Here is a 6564-nt window from a genome sequence, read left to right on the forward strand (position 1 = left end):
TAAGCCTCAATTCCCAACCTGGAAAATAGGAAACAATTGTACTTACCTCAAAAGTATTATTTTGAGGATAAGGCATGTAAGTTAATACTATATCAGAGCATTTTAAATTTTCTTATTTATATTTGGCTATGTCTAGAGACCCTACTTACACTTTGCAAACTGGTATTTGTCCATGTTATACAATTCTTCAAATTTATTTGAATCAATTATTTTCTTTTCTTTGCTTCTCTAATTGTACAGCAATGTTCTCTTTATATGTTTCCTCAGCTGGGAAATTGGGATGATTTAATTGGACTGTCTCACAGAGCACACTGAGATAGGCATTTGTTCCTACAGTTGTTGGAAATTAAGTCCAATGTTTCTTGGTCCCCATCTGGTGCTTACTGAACATGGTAAGAAAAGCATAGAGTAAGTGCTCAATTTCTAACCTAGAAAATAGGAACAATTGTACTTAACTCAAAAGCATTATTTTGAGAATTATATGAAATAAATCATGTAAAGTGCCTGGAACATGTTTAATCAATGTTAATTATCATATTGAAAGACACCACTCCAACCTCAAAAGACCTGTCTTTTCCCAGAGATCAATGCCTCTCTTTTACTTCAAAACTCGAAACAAAACCATTCTTCTAGAGACTGGGACAAAGCTCTCAAAGTAATTGTTGCATCAACCTATCCTGCTAAGTAAAACAAAAGTCCATTTAAAAAATCCCATGTTTAAGGCAATGAGGGTAGGGAGAGTAGTCCATTTCTTCGACTAAGAAGGTAAAGTAGGTCTTCAGTGAATATTTTTTAAATGAACAACCAAATTTATTTTTTTTAAGTGGGGAAAGGAGACAAGGGCTTGACAATGTGCATCTCTGTGGAAAAAGATATGCAAATCTTATAGAAAAACATTCATAAATTTTGTAGCAAAACCCAGAATCTGAGATGGGAAGTGGATTTGAATAGCTGAATTTCTTTCTTTAAAAATACGATTACTATTCTATTGTATGCATAATCCATGCTCATTATTGAAATACAGAAAATACAAATAAGCAAAAGAAATCCCCAATAGTTACTTAACCAAGAGATTACCTGTATCAGCAATTTGGTATATGTACTTCCAGATGTTTTGTGTGTGTGTGTGCATGCGTGTATATGCTGCACAAATAAATAGATATTTTTGAATAAAATGGGACTATATTATTCATGGTTCTTTGGGGGTTTTTTTCCACTTATATCTTAAATATCTTTCCATGATAAAAGTTCTAAGCATCTTTAAAGTTTATTTTTATAGAGTTGCTTTCCAATGCAATTTTTTTTCATGCAATGTTTCAGTCTTGGAGGAGTCCTTTCACCATGCCTGCTGGAAACTTCATTCTTGTGTCAGCTGCAATATCTGCAATCAACCAATTATGATACTAAACTAGGGGGCCACCGTAGAACTGATTTTGGTCAAAATGAGAAATCTAAGTATTGAGGAAATATGAGCTTCCCAAGTGCAAGTGGTCTTTTTGCTGCCCTCAGCAGTTCTGAAATAATTTTCAAAAGTAAGCATAAAGAAATAGAATTTACTTCACCCCTTCAGGGGGAATGACTTAGTTAGGAAACTTCACTCTTATCAGTAATTATGTTGGAGGTGCTCATTATAATTTTCTGCTCTGTAATAAAACTTCACTTAGGAATAGCTGGAAGGATTTCTACTTCTGTGGAGATGGGAATGGGGAACAGGCAGAACATTTGAAATGGTAGAAGTGCTGAGTGACATCCCAAAGAGGACCTAGTCTCTTATGAAGCGCTCAATTACCTGTACTGACATTTTTGGGGGGTTCTGGGCATACTGGCTGTGATTTGCTGAGGCTTTGCTAGAGAAACATTTTCCAAATCCTGGCCTGTTATTCTTCATATGAAATACTACACATGTATTTTCATTCAAAAGAACTCTGGAGAAGACCTGAGGCTTCTGGAATCTGTTATTGACTTCCACAGTCTGTAAGTTTGTGGTGCTTTCATGGTTGCTAAACTTCAAAGAATCTAGATGCATATGATTAATTCATATTATTTTTGGACATGTTTCATGCTCTGCCAAATTAGGAAAAAGCACATTCCTACTTCTTCCAAGTGGTATGGAGCTGTGCTATTGAAAACAGAAAAAGTCTGGAAAATTTTTCAGTGGCAGACCTTAATTTTATGGTTTTTGGATGATTTTTAAATTTGGGGTTTCTAATTACCATGACAAAAAGAGACTATTATTTTTCTTCTGCTAGTTTCCCTAAAATCTACAAAATGTTCACACTGCCTTTTTGGGGTCTCTGTATCTTACTATTTTTACAGATAGTATTTATTTTGCTTTGTGAACACTAGAGTATTAGTGACTCTACAAAGGATTAGGTTTGATATTAATCCACTCATAACATTTTTTATATTAATGTTTTATTGGAAAAGGTACATGAAAACCACCTATGTACACAACCCCAGGTGAACATAACACGCAAGCTGCCGCACACTTTTTGTCTTATAAAAGCTTGACTTCTTTGGAATAATGGCTTGCCCATTCCAGCAACAGTGTCCCAGTTAACTTGGCTCCTTTTCTTCCAGGCTCAAAATAAAATCAAACTCCTCTGGAGTCAGGGGCTGAATTGAGAGTCTCTGGCGAGTGAAGAAAGCCATATTTTTTAAGGGGCCTCCAGTGGTTTTGTGAGTTTGGTAATGGGTTTTGAGCTCAGCCAGGGTAATGTAACGCTTCATCATCCGAACAAACTGTACATCCACCATGGACCATTTGGGGTTGTCTTCTTTGCTGGATGGGTAATAATGGGGATTGTTTTTCTCAAACTGTGTTGTCTGGTTAAGCCTCCTTCACAATCTTCACAAGTCCTGCGATGCCTGGCTCTTTGCAGTTGCTATGGTAGAAGAACTCTTCTTGCTCCAGCTGCATGGCTCGAAGGAAGTTCCGGGACTGGTAGTTGCGAGCACCATCCCAGCATGCTGTCTGCTTGGGCTGTGCTTTAAGATCCTCAATGTTGAACTTCACATCTACACCTTTATCTAGTCGGCTTTCTGGCTCGGACTTCATCAGCCAGTAACTGCTTAGATTCTTCCCACAGTTTTTAGAGGCTGAAGTCTTCTCAGGGCTAGAATTACCCATTGTAGCTGATGCCCCTACTGGGTTCTTAGTCTTGGTACGTTTTCCTGCTGGCGGCTTATTGTCTGGCCCAGCCGGCCCAGCAGGCCCAGCAGCCCCGGCGAGCCTCTTCCGGGGTTTCGGCATGGTTTCCTTGCAGGGACTGCGCTAAAGTCTCCTCGGTTCTCTCCCTGATCTTCTCTCATTCATTCACCATTCTCCCGAGCCACTGATTTCACGACTCCACAGACAGAACCCCATCCAGGCGCCGGACAATCCACTCATAACTTATTGAAAACTTTGTTTTATTTCAACTCTTAGACACACCCACCTATCCTTTTTAGTACTGATAAGAGGAAGGGGAAAATAAACCATCATTTTCTGGATGATTATTAAACATTAGACACTATACTGGGCAATTTACATATGCTACCAGATGTCAGCTGATATTACCCTGTGCTTTGAGATTTCCTTAATTTTGGCACAAGTCCTCTAGCACTCATTTTGAAGAAGTCCAATGCTCCTCCTGTAATTTCCATGAATCTGCTGGGAATTATGGTCTCATAATCACAACTGTTTCTGAGTTCTTGCTTTCACTAATCTCTCTAACAGTTTTTCTCTTTTTTTTCTGTTTGACACCCAGCCACTCAGGGAACTCTGATTATTTCTTTTGACTTTCTCCCAAAGTTATCATATGAGCAATGTATAGCAAAGAAATCCTTTATTAGCAATTTGGAACAAAAGAGAGATTTCAGACTGGTGCAAAATGAACAACTTGGAACTGAATTTTAGACATGCCTCCTGCTCTTGCTGCCATAACAAATACCACAGCTTGGATAGCTTAAACAACAGAAACTTATTTTCTCATAGTTCTGGAGGCTGGAAGTCCAAGATCAAGGTATAAGCAGGGTTGGTCTCTCTCCTTGGCTTGCAGATGGCTACCTTCTTTTTGTGTCCTCACATGGCCTTCTCTCTGTGTTCACATGCTCCTGGTATCTCTTCCTTCTCTTATAAGGACAGTAGTCCTATTGTATTATGGGCCCAACCTTATGACCTAGTTTACCTTAATTACTTCATTAAAAACCCTAGCTCCAATACAGTTACATTAGGAGTTAGAGCTTCAGCATATGAATTTGGGTAGACCACAATTCATTTTATAACATTTATAATACCTACTATCTTGTATCCCAAGACACATTAACAGAATCTGCAAAGGGGAGGTCTACACATGCTGGGGGCTCACCATCCCGAAGCACCTACAGATCAGTAGATGTTCTGAGCTTTCAACCTCTTGTCTCTCTCTCCCTCTCAATCTCTCTCTCTAATCCAGAAATAGATGATGTAGTAGACCAAATAATAGACACCCAAAAGTACCAGGTCTTAATCCCTGGAACTTGTAAATGTTACCTTACTTAGAAAAATGCACTTTGCAGACTTGGTTCAGTTTATGATTTTGAGATGATGAAATTCTCCTGGTGGGCCTTAAATGCAATTGCATGTATCCTTAAAGAGGGAGTCAGAATGAGAGTTGATACACATAGAGAAAAAAGTGATATGAAGATGGAGCAGAGAGAGATTTGAATACTAGAGTGATATAATAACAAAGCAAAGAATACCGGCAACTATCAGAAAATTAAAGGGACAGGAAATTGAAAATAAAGACAAATTTTCTTATTGGTGGAAATTAATGCCACCACCAAATTACTTCTCCCACCACATACACCTTTGAAGGCAAAAGAAGCTATATTTAGGGTGAGGTTTAAATATTTTTTTTACCCTGATACACATACATTATCTCATTCATTTTTACAAAAATCATTTGAGGTAGGAATTATGATTCCAAACAGATTTGAATAGCTTATGTAATTTGCCATAAGGCACACAACCAATAGGTGGTAGAACCAGGACTTAAATTTAGAGGAAGAAAAAATTAAATAAATAAATTTAGAGGAATAAAACTCAAGGTATTAAATCAATGTGCAAGGACATATGAAGGTAACATCATGAAGTAGAAACTGAAATAAGAACTTTCCTAAAGCTTACAAAGAAACTGGCCTTTTATTTAGTGGTATGATGAGAAGATTGTAAGACATTCCTACTAATACAGAAGACATAGTAGTGAATCTTCCAAACTGAAAACTTGCACCAGGTATTTTTTTTTAATGTAAGCTTTAAGAATCACTTAGAAATTAGGCTTTCATGGAAGCATGTTCAGAAATGAAAAAATTTAATTCCACAACAATGATAATGACACAGTCTTGGAACTCAAGCCACACATATTCTAGTGTATTGTAGGGTGGTGGGGTGTGTAATTAACGTAACTTTACAGTAATGCAAAGCAGCTTATATGATATATGATATAATATTATAATCCAAGTGACAGATTTCTCTATTCTCTTCCCATCTGTATTAGCTTCCTGTGACTATTATAACAAATTATCACAAACTTGATGGCTTAAAACAATACACATTTATTCTCTTACAGTTCTGAATATCTATAGTCCAAAATTAGTATCACTGGGCTGAAATCAAGGGGCCAGCAGGGCCTTGCTCCCTGAGGAAGCTCTAGAGGAGAATCAATTTCCTGTCCCCTTTAATTTTCTGATAGCAGCTGCTATTCTTTGTTTTGTGGCCATATCACTCTAATCTTCAAATCCATGTGATATATAGCTTTTATATCTCTCAGAATTTGTCTTTATATATTTCTGTGTGTGTGGTAGGGAAAGGCATAGGGTTATAAGTATGTTTTCTCCTAATATATTTAACGTAGATCATTTCAGACCCCTTAAAATGAATCTCCCCCAAGCCCCATATGGCTTATATGACAAATTTGAATGTTTTAAACACACCTTATGTGAACTGTTAACTCTGACTTTATTATACTAAGAGATATTTGTCCTACACCTTGCTCTGTAATTGACTGTGAGGGATCAAATTGCCTTCCTCAAATCCCTCATTTTCCTCCAAGATTACAGAAAAAAACAAAGACAGTCCCATTTCACTTCATCATAAAATGTGAAATGAGGGGTGGGATTCTTAGAGTCTAAGAAGAAGTTGAATTTCAACTGGATCTTGAATAATAACATTAATAAGTGGAGAAAGGGAAATAGTTTAGACAGAGGGAATAGTATGAGAAAAGACATGCATGTGAGACATTGCTGAGAAAACATAATTTTCCCTGTATTTAGAAATAGAAGAGAGGGATGGATTGGAAGTGGAGTGTGGAAGGGAATGGAGGCTCTAGGAAAGGTGATCAATTTAGAGGTCAGTTTAGCCTTATTTCCTTTTTTGATAAGGTCACTTGACAGAATAGATGATAGGAATGCTATAGGCTTTTTTTTTTTAATCTGGATTTTGGCAAGGTATTTGATAAGGTCCTGGGAGAACTTGATCTGGGTAATAGCATTGTCCAGGAGGTTAATAACTAGGATATGTTTAATCAAAGATTGGTAATAAAT

General features: G+C 37.2%; 1 pseudogene; it reads right to left on the reverse strand.

The window, feature by feature from the left end:
- Positions 1–2406: 2406 nt before the first annotated feature.
- Positions 2407–3423, reverse strand: LOC123861130 (thymocyte nuclear protein 1-like; annotated as a pseudogene).
- Positions 3424–6564: the final 3141 nt, after the last annotated feature.

The sequence above is a fragment of the Mirounga angustirostris genome, unplaced genomic scaffold (genome assembly GCF_029215605.1).
Source record: "Mirounga angustirostris isolate CCGP_5_RB_7025 unplaced genomic scaffold, mMirAng1.0.hap1 SCAF_11, whole genome shotgun sequence".
Classification (NCBI taxonomy): domain Eukaryota; kingdom Metazoa; phylum Chordata; class Mammalia; order Carnivora; family Phocidae; genus Mirounga; species Mirounga angustirostris.